The sequence below is a fragment of the Zalophus californianus genome, chromosome 14 (assembly GCF_009762305.2).
Source record: "Zalophus californianus isolate mZalCal1 chromosome 14, mZalCal1.pri.v2, whole genome shotgun sequence".
NCBI lineage: Eukaryota > Metazoa > Chordata > Mammalia > Carnivora > Otariidae > Zalophus > Zalophus californianus.
Genome location: NC_045608.1, coordinates 2,638,678 through 2,653,628, shown reverse-complemented (window position 1 = coordinate 2,653,628; position 14,951 = coordinate 2,638,678). Strand labels below are relative to the sequence as shown.

The 14,951-nt window shown below is 49.9% G+C and overlaps 1 protein-coding gene across 3 annotated transcripts in view; it reads right to left on the bottom strand.

The window, feature by feature from the left end:
* The window catches only part of TMEM132D (transmembrane protein 132D), a 557,603-nt gene that overhangs the window by 269,968 nt on the left and 272,684 nt on the right, over positions 1-14,951 (bottom strand). The window contains exon 1 of one of the 3 annotated variants that reach the window (XM_027576432.2): positions 6,780-6,850. The exons of the other annotated variants lie outside the window; for them this stretch is intronic. The gene's annotated coding sequence lies outside the window, so the exon portion shown is untranslated. Of the gene's footprint in view, positions 1-6,779; positions 6,851-14,951 lie in introns of those variants that run through there. 3 annotated transcript variants of the gene reach the window in all.

Here is a 14,951-nt window from a genome sequence, read left to right as displayed (position 1 = left end):
GTCCCAAGCTCATACATAAGACAATAAAAGATGCCTGTGATCTTGGCTCTGTCCCTTCCTCATCCGTGCTGTGTGTCTGCACAGGTCGCATCCGACACTCGGGTTCTTCATCCGCATGACGGGGCGAGGCGGAGTCCGATCCATGTGACCTATCTCCGGGGCCACTGCAAAGGTGCAGGGACACGACCAGCGGACAGATCATATACACTGTACGTCACGACACGACATCAGGACCGTGAGGGGTCTGTGCCGGCAGAATCCCGGAGCCTCAGCTGGGCCCCAGCCCATGCCGCTGGTTCCTACCCTCGTCTACCAATTTCCCCTGCCTTGCTTCCTCCCTCCCTTCCTTCCTTCCTTCCTGATAAGTATTTCTTATCATTCTCTGAAAATCAAAATTATCTGGAAGGAGCAATTTTCCTTCTGGAATCAAGTGACAAATAGGACGAACTGGTCTCTTTGGGCCCCTCTTTCTCGGGGTCACTTCCACGGGACAAACAGCAAGTATCTCCTCGGGCTCAGTGCCCCGTCAGGACCCTGGAAAGAGCCGACTGTGGCGTTCCTGGTCAGAGAACTGGCAGGGTCTTGGGGGTACCTGATATCACTGATCAGGTCTGCTGGGCGGCCAATGGTGTTTGGGCACGGACAGAAAAGAACTGGACGAGCTTCACTAGCTGTCTCACTTAGGCCATGACTGAGAGGCAACGTAGGTGTTGAAACAACCTGACAAGCAACCCTTGTCCCGTGAGGTGTCACACATCCACCAGGCTCTGCGGTGCTGCAGGTGTGATGGGGCCTGGCCCCTTTTAAATAAGGCCAATTTCAAGTGCCTTATTCCTGGGACGTCACTGGAGGGAAATGGAAATCATTACAGGAGAACATGATCATCTCTTATAAAACTCTGATTATCTTCTAAACTATATAAATAGTAGTTCCAAACGGTAAACGAGTTCATACACAGATAGGCAAGTGGACTTTTAAAGTCACCATTACAGAATCCCCCTCACCCCGAGATAGTCACGTCCACCATCGGGCATGCATTCCTCTAGAGTCTTTCATATCTCTAATAGAGCAGTCGTCCATACAGTTGACCCACTGCCTTGGGGACAGAGCCAAAGCCCTCCTGCCCGCTGTACATCTGGTCAACACGAGAGGGTGGGGGGAGGGGGGAGAGGGAGAGACTCTAGCAGCTAGAGACCCACGGGGACAGAGACCAAATCCACGTACCTCACGAAGTCTCAGTAAGCGGGTTCTTTTCAAATCTGTGCCCTCATACGTAATGGCCACACTATATTCTGTTAAACGTAGCTCCTATGACCCATTTTGTCACTCGAAATAAGTGGGTATGTGAGTTTCTCTAGCACAAAGCTATGACGTACAACACTCAGAAAGAAATCACCCTCCACAGCCTTCCTGAGGCCCTGGATGTAACCTGCCGGTCGGTTTTGCGCAGGTCTCTGGATGTCCCCCCGGGGTTTCTAGCAAAGACCGACAACTCTCAGCCCGTGTTTGCAAACTGATGACATGGATGTATTGGGATTGACCTAGATGATATTTCCAATATTGGAAGACTTCCCCTGAACACCTGAATGTCTTCTTTCTCAGGAAAGCACCGCAGCCCCCAGGCCTGCCCGACGGCAGTGTCTGAGCCCCAGGGAACCATATACGTGCACCCCGCTGGCCGACCGGCCCCTCCTATCTCACTCGAGCTTTCTTTGCTTCTTTACATTTCCCACCTGCCCCACCCCTCTGGCATTTCTCAGTGTGACCCTCTGTTGGCTTCCATAGATTTCTTCGTCATTTAATGGCACCAACCTATGTGAGCTTTCCAACACTGGAAGCGGGGCCGAAATATGGGGTCCCAACCCTGAATGTACCGGATGTGTGATTTCAGACAACTGAATCCCCGTGAGACTGAATTTTCCCTCCTGACGCTATCTTGAGTTGCTCACGGTAGTGGCGAGTATCAGAGGAGACAGCTCATATTGAAAGCCCTCTGAATGTTGCACAAACCCCAAAACGTGTGTGCTAGGATCGTCCACAGGGGAGATCCTCCTGCTGTCAGCAGGCTCCCACTGACTGCTGTCTGAGAACACGAAGGAGAGCAAACCAAGGAGACCACCTGGGCAGCTGCCCTACCGGTCACCAACACCGGTGGGCTATCGTCCCCAAACCCTTCCTCCTCGTCCTGGCCCAGAGCGGGACTACATCTCCCAGCCTCCCTTACAGTACAGGTGGCCTTATGACTGAGGTCAACGGGGTGTGACGGAAGTGATCGGTGCGCCTGCAGGCTATCCGGGCGCCTTTCCCATGATCCTCCCTACCCCTCTCCCTTCCTTCAGTCCCTGCAGAGGACTTTGGTAACCGTGGAAACCACGTGTGGAAGACAACTTGCACCCGCATTTAAAGGAGCCTGGATTCTTAAGTCTTTGCTTGGTGGAGAGCTATCCTCTTAGCAATAATACCTGGATTTTGGATTTTACCTGAGTTGGAAATGAGCCTCACCTGTATGGAAGCCCTTACCAATCAGGTTTTTTGGTTGTTGTTGTTAAAAAAAAAAAAATAGTGCTGCTTAATGCCTAGTTTGTAATGTCTGAAAGAATATCAAGTTGAAAAACTTCCTGGATTTAGCTGGAGTTTCTTCTTCTTTCTTTTTTTTGTGGGGGGGGAGGGTTAAAATTAGTAAGAAAAATTAGCAAATGTCAGTTTCAAGCCAATTAAGAATAGTTCTGGTTACAAATGCAGCACTTGGAAACTGGCTGATTATGAAATACTTCCTGGGAGACACATCTCCTTGCTCACGGAGTTCTCTGAAAAGCAATTAATTTTTATTTTAAGGCAACATGAGAGAGCTTTTCAGCACAGAGCAAAGAAATCAAGAAAGAAATATGTCTGTAAAGTGATGGAACATAAGTACCCTTAAATATATAGCAGAGAACATCCAATTATGCATCCTATCGTTAAATACATTATAATAGAATGGCAATTAGTGCGCAAAATAAAACTGTATACGGCCCCGTTTTTCTAAATCCACCCATGTGACACGACCTGCTAACGTCACTTGGTGTTTGCCACTTTCCTCAATGTCCAGAGGAGATCCAGTATATTCAGTCCCAAGTGGACTTCAGACACCCTGCTGGTGTCTCTTTCCCTTTCAAATGATGATAGTACCTTCCTGTTTTAGCAATGGCACCCTAAGTCTTGTGGGGGAGTTCTCGGTTTCCCACACTTTGGGTTCATGAGAGGCTGCCCTACCCTGAGCTCATATACCTGTGCCCATGATCTGAGCCTGGACAGCTGGGCATGTCCATGCTCCACTGGAGGCTCACAGGGGACACGTGGCTCAAGCCAACCCAGACAGATGCAGACCTAGAGTTTTGTCTGGGATTGCTGAGTCCCATTTTCCCTGAGACTACATGGAGAGCCCAAGCCACCACATGGAACCTCCTGAGACTAACAGAGGTGACAAAAGAAGGCTGAGCCCAGAGGTGGAGAAACCACGCCTTCATGACACGTGTCCTTTCTTTCTCTCTCTCTCTCTCTCTCTTAATTTGTCTGAGTTGACATTCTATCACTTCCAAACAAAAAGTGCAAATTAATCCAAGAGCTAAAGGAAACATCTTTTCTTCTAGCTACCATTATTGAGACTCTGGTGTATGACAGGCATCAAACATGGTAATTAATGCAACCCATTTTCATATCTAACACAGCATTGAAATTAGTATCACTTAACACTTATTAGGTGCTTGCTGTATGCTGGCCACTGTTCTAAGTCATTTATATGGTTAGAAACGTCATTCTTACAAATAAATATGCATCAAATAAAATGTGCGGATACACGCATGTGAACGTGTGTTCACTTTGGGCACGCGCCACGCCAGCCACCGATAACGGACCGGCCAGCATGGACGAGGTACGATTTAAACACACCGCATCCACTATCTTCTGTACCCCTCCCGACACACATGCACAGACCCTAGGAGGAAGACAAGGCATCAAGGCACCTGGGAACCCAGGCAGTTGCCCTCAGAGCAGGAATTCCTAAGAGCCACCCTGCTCTGCTGACATGTGAGGGGATCTCGCAATAACCCGATTCTCCACCTGGGTTTGCAAGAAACCGAGACTCAGGTGCCAGAACTGGAGCTGGAGCTCAGCCACGTGCTGGTCTGTGACAAGGACCAGGCACGGGCAGGTGTCAAAGGGGCATCCCCAGATGTCACGCCACTGTCCCACCACCCAGCGAAGAGTCGGGGGTGGGGCACCCGCTGGGAAGTTCCTGTCACCAAAGCATGCCCACCCAACATTCCTGCCTCAGTGCGGTCGGTGGGGAGAGGAAAGCCAGCAGCTAACACTTCCATGGCCCGGGCTTCAAAGGAAACTGGGACTTTGGTGGGAAAGTGGAGGCTGCCCACCTAGCAAATCCGAGGCAGAAGTGTTCCCCTGTGTGGACCCAGGGCGGGTACGCTCTTGGAGCTCTCCTCAGCATCCTTCCTCGGTTTACCAGGAATCGAGGGCCAGAGGAGTTCAGGAAATGCCAAGGTCGCACAGCTAAGGGTCAGCGTCCCAGAAAGGGAGCCTGCACTTAACAATCGGGGCCACCTGCAGGCACACCTTTTTCTTTTCGGCATTACCCATGCAGCTGATTTTCTCAACACTGCAAGTGTATGGCTGCCATGTTGGCAGGGTATGTAAAGGTTTCGTTTGCATTTGCATATTAATAAATGTGCAAAGCACCGAAAATCAGCTTACAGAGAACAGATATTGCCGCTTTGATCCCTGGCACTGCCTCAGTTTCTGTTCCTGTGTCTCTGCTGGTCTTTGATGATAGTTTTTTCTGGAAGGATTACTCCTCCCTTTAAAAATAAAAAATAAAAAGAAAGGACGGTGCAGGACGTGTGCTCCTTCAGCCTGTCCTGTCTTCCCGTCGCCCCCAAATGCAGCGGGAAGGCTGCACCCTGGCTCGTGTCCCCAGGTGACCCTGCCTCACACTCCCCTCCCTTCGTCCCCACTCCCTCTGCGGGCTCCGGTCACCTGCCTCTCGCTGAGCCTGTGTGTATCTCCTTGCTCGGCAGTGATGCCCGGCGTCTAGAACAGCGCCTGGCACGAGGGACACGCTTAGTGAACACCAGCTGCCTCCACGGGCAAGCGTGTCCAGGCAGAGCGAGGGGCGCCCGCGAAGGCAAGCCCGGCGAGTGGGACACAGAGAGGGTGCCGGTGACAGGGGAGCGGGCAGAGGTGGCTTCAGGCCACACTCTGGAAAACCTCACTTTCTTAACAAGGAGGCAGGGAATTTAGCCTCAAGATAACAGGAGTGTGTGGACCGTAAGCTCCGACTTCACACAAACAAGAGACCAGAGACAATATTGAGCTTTGCCAGTAGTTCCAAGGAAACAAATGGTCGACGCGGATCTCTGCACTCAAAGCCCTTCGTTTCGACCATCTGGGGGTTCTCGCTGGAACCCTGGCTCATACAAACTATTTCAAATTGTTTTACAAGGCCCTTGAACATCCAGAATTCCAGAGTGAACCAGAAATATCAAATTTCTGTGGCTAGGGGCGCCTGGGTGGCTCAGTCATTAAGCATCCGCCTTCGGCTCGGGTCACGATCTCAGGGTCTTGGGATGGAGCCCCACATCGGGCTCCCTGCTCGGTGGGGAGCCTGCTTCTCCCCTGCCTCTCCCTCTGCCCCTCCCGGCTCATGCTCTCTCTCTCTTCTCTCTGTCTCAAATAAATAAAGTCTTTCAAAAAAATTTCTGTGGCTCAAAGCAGAAACAATTGTCCACTAGCTTTCAGAAAGCTTATTAGAGCCATCCTGTTAGTTGAGGATTGTTTTTTGTCAAATCATACGGACAAATTCCCCAGTTTGCCCGTTGTTTTTCCCCTTTGAGCAGTGAAATTAAATAGAGAAGAAGAAATCACTCTAACAACATCCCCCCATGGCTCACCATCCCCTGTGAGCCCAGAAAGGACACAGCGCACAGGAAGCTCAATAATAAAATGTTTCCGTGTCTTCTCAGTGGGGTAAGTATCTGTGAGCACCTCAGAATGAACACCTGCAGGGGATGGGCTATAGGAGCCACGGTGAGACGGACTGTACCAAAATCCTGAGGAGGAGAAACCGCGTTAATGGCAAGTTCCCACATCTTTCTTTTCTCAGAGCACGGCTGGCCGGCGTGGGTCCGAATGCAGGGCTTGGGGTACATGACCATCCAGGTACACTCTTGGGCAAATAAAATATTCTATTCGGTCTAGGGCACCATGTCCATCAAGCGCCTCCTGCTTGCCTTCATCGGTTCCGACTGCACGTTGCCTAAGAAGAAAGGAGGCTAAAGCACCTAGGGAATTGAAGGGTGGGGGTGTCAGGGGTCCAGAGGAAAAAGCTGAAATTAGGAGCTCCCAATGGTCAGGCTCGCTCTACCCCATCTGAGCTTCCCCAGAGCATTACCTCATTTCTCTCTGCTTATCCAAGAGCTTCTTCTGTTTCTCTGCCTTAGAATAATATGCCTGCCAAGCACAGCCGCGTACCAGCCTGCGTCTACCCATTCATTTATGAAAGTATTTATGGCTCCCCTACCAAGTGCGCAGCACCATTCCGGGAGCTGGGGGTCCCGAAGGTAGAGAGTGGAAGGGGACACGGCTCTTACTTCTCATCCAGGGCAAGAGGCAGGAAAGACGAAAAACAAAAGTAGTACGCCGCATGATTTGTTTGATATTTTGTCTAAATTACTCTCACGTAAGTAAATAACATAATCAAATCACAGAGTGGAATGCTGAAGGTTTACCTTAGGAGGACGGTGTTACGTTTGCAAGATCATGACCATCCCTGCCAAGGGGTCCCGGTGGCGGTGATCAGCACAGAAATACCCTGTGTCAGAGGGGCAAACGAGAGCCAGCAGACAGCGTCCAGAAGGAAAAGGACACAATCTACAGAAGCAACGGGGGTGTTCTGCCAGCGGGCTTTGGTTGGGAGAGAACACGGAGGACGCGGAGCTCCAACCTCCCCGCACCCACCAGAAGGTGTGGGCCGAGCTGCAGCGGAGCGGGGCCCCCCCATGAGAGTCACTCCTGACGCCCCTGTGATGGCCTCTTCCCCATGGTGGTGGCACCATGAGCAGAACAATACAGCCAATGAGGAGAAGTCCAGGTCTCCGGTCTGGGGGTGCCCACTTTAGGGGAGTCACTAGAGTAAAGGTGAGGAGGGATGTGAGCAAGAAACAGAGAGCAAGACCACGGGGGGCACGTGGCAGTGGCAGAGTGGACTCGGTCATGGGGTGGCGCTTGATGCTCTCTGCCAGTGGCCCAGGCGGGGTGGCACTCCAGTGACCTCCTCTGCACCTCGTGCATCTCGGAGGGACGCCCAGCCCGGAGGAGACGGTCCTAGCCTCAGGAGCTGTCTCGATTGCCAGCAACCACTCCATCTGCCCTCTCAGCGGCTGCCCCCCGCCATCCCCCGCACCCCGCTACACGGCTGCCACCAGAGGACTAAGACACCCCAGAGGACATGGGGAGGGGGTCTGCCTCAGACAGTTGAAATTTCAGTGTCCCGTCCAGCCCTCGATGGGCAAAATATGCCACTCCGTGCTCCGGGTCTATGGTTCACCTTGAGCCCACCCTCCCCTCCCCTCCGCACTCCTAAGGGACAAATGAAGGGCTTTCACAGGCCACTGGGAACGGCAGAGTCCCCCTGAACTGTACTCGTCTCCATAAGAAACGGGGCGCTCAGCTCCTGAATGTACTGTTACGCAGCGCATTCCTGTGCCGATGACTCTGAACCTTCGTGGGCACCTGTGTCCACAATACACATTTTACGGTAATGCCAGTGGTTTACAAGAAAACGGGGCAGGCAAAGTGAGTGAGCTCCACTTCCAAACACTGCAATCTCAGCTTTTAACCTATTTGCTTCTTCCTATGTCTCCATACAGCCTCCCTTGTAAATGAGGGTGCAGTTTGAGCACCTTCTGTCTACCTCAGAGCACAATACAATCACAAAAAAACAGAATCTAGAAATTGCAGCATCAAAGTAAAATTAAATTTCAGGCTATAGGAAAAGGTGCAAAATCAAATAAAACTTCCAGGATTAAGGGGAAACTCATACTTAAAATGACAACCGAAGTGAAAACCATTTCAGAGAGATTGAAAGACTCAAGATCCATCACCTCAGATTAGGAAACAAGGCAGGAGAGGAGAAATGGAGGTTTGCTCAGACGATCCTAAAATACAGTCTCACGTCTCATGATTTCCAAGGCTGCTAAGATACGTAGCTTGGGGAATCACCCTGCAATTTCTCTCTTGAAAAGAAGTCTGATCCTATCAGAGAGACGTGCTCATTTCTCATTTGACAAGTTTCTAAAGCCTCCAGAATCCAGAATATTCTCCAAGCAAAGCATGGGGAGAACCTCCAAAGGTTTGCAGCAGATGCTAAAGTTAAGAGGGCCAACATCGTGAGCAGGTCAGCGGTGGCGGCTGCCCGACTGCCCTAAGAGCCAGCCTCCAACAACCCAGGCTCCCCAAAAAATCCTCAGTGCCTTGCAGGTCCAGTTTTTCCATCTGCAAAATGTGCATCTTGAACCAAAGGGTCCCTACTCACAATTTCTGTGATTTTCTTAATCCGAGTGATGTTGCAGACCATCGGGGAGGCTGAGTATCAGGCTTCTCAGGCAAACGATGTGAAATCACAGAATATCAAGTATTAATATATTCCCCACTTGAAATCACAGATCAGGCAAAGAGATACTCAGAGGGCATCTGCCCAAAGATTTAACATCTCTGATACAAGCAATACCCAAATTCAGAGGCCTAGCCGTCTCAAGCGGTACCAATCCAGTCAGAACTATAACCTGGGGTCTAAGACAGGTCTGCAGATGGCAGAAATCCAGCTTCGACTGGTTTAAGCAACTAGACGTTATTGGCTCATGGGTGCACAAAGCCTAAGGAAGGTTCAGACTTGGGGCAGAACAAGATCCTGGTGTAAAATGGCCACAGGGGATCTGGACCTGCCCTTCACCTGCCTTCTCTTCTCTGTGCACATGATTCCCAGGAGGTCAGGCCACATTATGGCAAACGAGTGACTAGCCGTTCCAAGTTTACATTCTACCAGCTGGAAGGAAGGCTTATTTCCTACAAAAGTCCTGGGAATGAACTCTCTGGGCCCACATATGGACATATCATTTACGATTTTCCAACTGCCTTAATAGTCATGTGTCAGGAGCAGAGGCCAGAGAGGGAGTCTGAAGATTCCCCGAAGTGCAGAGAGGGATCTAAGAATCCAGAGAGCAACTGAACTATGGACAGAGTGTTACAGAACAGAGAAGAGAGGCGGGTCCTTTTACCTTTGTGTGGGGGGTTGGGGGCGGCCGGTCCCAGAAAGGGGGACATTTAAATGACATAACAAAGGATGAGTATGTTTGCATGGGTAGAGACAGGAAGGAAGGACATTCTGGGCAAGGAAACAGAGTATGTAAATACATAGAGACCTTGTGTTCCTTTTTTTAAAACTATCTTACTTTTTTTAAAATTTTTATTTAAAGTCCAGTATAGTTAAGATATAGTGTAATACTAGTTTCTGGTGTACAGCATAGGGACTGAACGCTTCCATACATCACTAGGTGCTCATCATGACAGGTACACTCCTTAGTCCCCATCACCAGTTTCCCCCACCCCCCACCCCGCCCCTCTGGTGACCATCAGTGTGTTCTTCGTAGTTAAGAGTCTGTTTCTTGGTTTCTCTCTCTCTTTTTTTTTTCACTGTGCTCATTTGTTTTGTTTCTTAAATTCCACATGAGCGAAATCACATCGTCTAACAATCTTAAATATTTTATTCACATATTTTAAACCCAGAAACTACAGTTGTTTTATAAATTGCATTGCACAGCCCTGTAACTTTGCTCACAGCCCATCCACCCTTTGAGTGATATGCACAATAATCTATAAAGTCAACTGTTTCAACCTATTTCATCAATCCTAACAACACTGCGGAAGGAGCTGAGGTGCAGAGACAGATGGAGAGGCAGAAAACAGGCTCAGAGTTTCCAGAAGGCTTCTTCTCTCTGGTTGCCCCTGACAGTCCGATACGTGTTCCCTTTTTTCTTTCAGTTTTGAAATACAGTCATCCAGATAACTCCTCCTCCTCATTCTCCATATTCGGAGCCCTCATCCGATTCTTCCCTTGTCTCTGGAATTCCAAAGCTTCCCTACCTCCTGCAGGTGCATCGACCGCTCACTGATACGGACACGTGAGACTCACGGTGCCGGCTGCCCCCCTCAGGCTTTTCAACACGCTCCATGCGATCCACTGCCAACTTCGCCCTGCCCGCCCTCTGTGTGCTCTTGAGAACACAATTATGCCCATCAGGCTCGTCATCCAAGAGGGTAGGAGCAACAGGGGACCCTCTCACTGGACTTGGGAACAGCAAGAGTTTCCAATGGAGTCTGCAGACAAAAGATGCCAAACGGAATCGAGAACATGAAGGGTTATCAAAATGCCAAAGAGTTTAATTTACATTCTACCATACGCTTTCCAATTTGTGCAATGCTATCCACTACAGGAAAGGGATGCTCTGGAGAACCTTCTCAAGGGTTGGCATGGAGGGAATATTTGATTTAAAAAAAAAAAAGGGGGGGGAATATCGGAGGACAGGTCAGTTCGGTTCGACGGCAGTTACAGCAGAGCGCAAACTCTGCGTCAGCCAAAGCCTGGACAAACCAGACAAGGAAGCAGAGGGGACACGGACAGTGAGTTAGCCTTCGTTTTAAAACTAACTGCTCTACTCCTCCTCCTCCTCCTCCCTCCCACTAACAGGGACCACAGTACAAGAGGAAGGGGCCCCTTGAACTCCAGCTCTGGAAATTCCTACCTACGAGACCCTGGGCAGGTGCCTCCATTTTTTGACCTTATGTTTCTTCCTCTGAAGAAAGGAAATGAGTATCTATCCTGCAGGAACTGCTATAAAATGGAAAGGAGGTGGTGCAAGTATCCAAGTGCCTATAAATGCATACACAAAATATATATATCAAATAAACCGAGGGTCACAAAACAGAACACCTAAAAGAAGCAATCAGGCATTAGAAATGAGCGGAGGGCCCTGGGGCTCGGGAGGGGTACTGGGGCCGACTGGCGTGTGATGACGCACACGGAGGGTGCTGACCGCCATCCTGCTGAGCACCGTTCCGGGCATGGCCAAGCTGAGGCGGAGTCACCGTGTCGCCGGAGACGCCAACAGTCTACATTTGGATGTGAACTTTCCCAATTCTAAAACACACTGCGGGTGAAATAAAACACACACAGGGATAGGATCTGGCCCGCAGTTCACCGGAGCACGGGCTGTGATAACACACATTATTTACTGAACCTGCCACTTTGAGCAATTGAGCCAATTGAATGATTTGGAACATCCCTGCCTGCCATACCTAAATGCACAGAGCTGCGAGAGCTCCCATTCTCGAGGCCGCGTGAGAAGGACTTGGCTGCGCGTCTACTCATCTGCAGCACACCCTAAAATCCTAGCAGGTCCGTGAGGCCTTGCATAAATGTGAACTTATTTTTTCTTTTTAAAGATTTTATTTATTTATTTGACAGAGAGAGACACAGCGAGAGAGGGAACACAAGCAGGGGGAGTGGGAGAGGGAGAAGCAGGCTTCCCGCGGAGCAGGGAGCCTGATGCGGGGCTCGATCCCAGGACTCTGGGATCATGACCTGAGCCGAAGGCAGACGCTTAACGACTGAGCCACCCAGGCGGCCCTGAACTTATTTTTAAATGACATTTATTGAAGTACAATTTACATGTCATAAAATGCTCCCGTTGTGAGTATAGACCTTGGTGAATTCTGACACACGTCCAGCCCTGTAACCACAGTCCCCATCAAGATGCAGGACACATCCATCAGCCCTGTGAGTCCCCCGTGAACCTGGGCAGTCACTTCCCAGCCCCTCTGCTGCCCCGGGCAACCCCAAACTTGCCTTCTGCCATGATTGTTGGATTCAATGTCTATAGAATTCCGTGTACACAGAATGGTACAAGATACACTCATTTGTGTCCGGCTTCTTTCACGCAGCAAAAACATTCTTTTTGAGCTTCATCCGTGTTGTATGCACCAAAACGTCATTGCTTTTTACTTCTGAGTCTTACCCCATTTATGGATGTATGGACCCGTGTCCATCAGTTCACCTGTGGTGGACCCTGGGTTGCTGGGAATATAGCCGCCATGCAGACGTGAGCAGAAGCCCATCTGTGGTGAGATCCGGCCATTCCAGTGGCTGTGTGGTGGTATCTTGGGTGTCATCTGGGTGTGTGTGTCTTTCATAACTGAAAGTATTGAGTATATTTTCACAGGCTTCTTGCGGGTGCCATCTGCGTATTTTCTTTTGCGAAACCTCTGTTCAAGTATTTTGTCCATTTTTTAAATTGGGTCATTTGTCTTCTATTCTGGACTTCGGCCCTCTGTCGGCCATACGATTTGCAAGTACTTTCTCCCAGGCTGCAAACCTGCTTTCAATATTGAAAACAATACTGTTCTGTATTTTATATACTGTTCCCACCTCCCTCACCTCATTTTATCCTTAGAGAAAACTTGCCAAGGAGGAGAAGCCACGTTATATCTTGATTTTGTAGGTGAGGAAAATAAGACAGAAGAAAGCGATGTAGTCAGTGTTACACAGCTGTTAACCGACACCTATGGGTCCATCCACAGATCTGCCGTGTTTTTAACCACTCGGAATTCAATCACCGGAATGAAGCCACAGGAGGAAGAAAATTTTGTTCTTCTCCTGTTCCTTGAAGTAGCTGCAGAACTGTACCCAGCACACGGTAGCCACTCAAATGATTGTGGGCTAAGTCCCTCTCTCTTCTCAGAATAATACTCATCGTAAGGTCTGATGGATCGAAAATTGTCCCCCACCCAAGCTGACTGACGGCTGCCATCCCTCCAGCATGTGACCTAAGTCCAGCCACAGCAACCGGTCCAGAGGGAGGCACATGAATAAGGCCGGTCCCGTCAAGAGTGGATCCCAGGACTTCTAGGGAATGCCTGGAGGGATATTCACTGCATCTCCCCTCCTCGAAAAACGGGAGGCTCTAAAACTAGAAGGTAAACCCCGATTTTCCACGCAGAGAGAGGAGCCCTCCTGAGGTCACGGCCGGCACAGAGATCCAAGGGACAGAGAGAAGCTCAGTGGTAAAACCATCTCCTTGGCTCAAGCCCAGCTGGACTGTGCAACGGAACAGCAGTGAGGATGTACAGTCCCCGTGTTCTCTGAGGGTCTAGAGCTCTGGAGCAGCTGCCCTGGGCTGAGGTCACAGGCAGGAGGAAGCCGGGGCTACAGCCATCCCAAGGTCATGCTTCTGGGGAGCATCTCAAGAAAGAGTAGAGCGCGAGGGCAGCGTGGGTGATGATCCAGCCTCACAAGCCCCACGCCATCGCTGTGCTCTGCTCTGTCCCTTGGGGGACAGTGACTAAGTCGGACCCACATATCAGGGAGGGTTGCTAGACGCCACCTTTGGAAGGGAGGGCTGTCAAAGAACTTCTAGACCTATTTGGAAGCCACCACACCAGCCACACTTGAAGGTCTCCGTCAGACTTGTCTGTTTCGGGAAGCGATCATTCTACCACGACCACCTCCTTGTTCATCCCTTTGTTCCCGCTTGAGGAGATGAGTTGGACCCGGGCTTTCTGTCACGTTCAACAGACAGGGAGAACCCTAACCGATACAGAAATCAAAAATACGTCTCATCACTCCAAGTGTGCTGTTCCTTCCGAAACATCACAGCTGTCAAGTTACAGTCTGGCTTTTGACACTGAAGACTTTTTTTGCTGTGTGCAGAACAGTTGGGCTTCTTAGAAAATCAACAGTAAGTGCACACACCGCTCAATGCACCCACCTTGATGAGATAAAATGATTTATGTGTGCACGGGACAGGTCTGATTCCCTAGGCGTCCCTGGTGCCTAGCAAAGTGCCCGGTTGTAAGTTAGACGCCTCCTGGACACCTGCTGACCACAACAGGTCTGACGCACCACCCCTGAGCAAAAATATGGTTAGTGTTTCAGATGGTTAGAGTTTTGCTTTTATGATACATTCTTTTGCCAGCTAGGATTTGTTTGAAGCTGAAGCCCTCCATCAGGAATGCAACCCCCAGGGACAGCATTGATCTTATGGGAAAATAGGGTCTGGTGTGAGACAATATGCTCTGTGATTAGAGATGTTCCAGTATGCCCAGCGATGGCAAACAAGCCCTCCTAACAATACATCTGCTTTTTATTCATTTGGAGGGACTCATTTCATCAAAGCCTTCCAGCATAAACTGTTGCTTTATATCTTGAGATGCTCTTCTAGAAGAACATTAACTCCTGCATCTCCCTAGAACCCCAATCCAGCCTGTTCTAAATCTACATTTACTCCATGAGCACCGTGTATACAGGGCTACCTGCTTTGTCTCCTAATCAAGATGGCTTCATTGAGATCTCCAGGCAACTTCCCAAGGAGGACATATGTCACTGTCCCCAGGGTCAGAACTCTGTACCCCATGACCACATAAGCTGGCTTTCAGCTATCCACCATCACTGGAACTCATTTCAGGAAAGACTTGTTGAACACACACCTCACCGCAATGGATATGACTTGCTGACTGACAGGATGGATGTAGAGTCCCAGCAGCATGATTCAAATTTGGCATCTAAACCCTTGTGGCTTTAGAAGGCCTTGCAGCATCTTCTGTTGATGAAATTGTGATCATGATGCGGACAGGGAATCAAGAACCATGCAAAGTGCGTCTCACGCATTCAGTTCCTCCATCCTCAGGACCCCGCGAGACAAGTGTAGCCATTATGTACATTTTGTGTGGGGGGGGAGTGAAGATTAGGGGACTGTGTGTCTCGGCCAAGGCCACACGGCTGGTGGTGGCAGGACAGGCTCTGGACCCAAACTGTGGGAACCCACATTGCCGTTCACTCACCCACTATG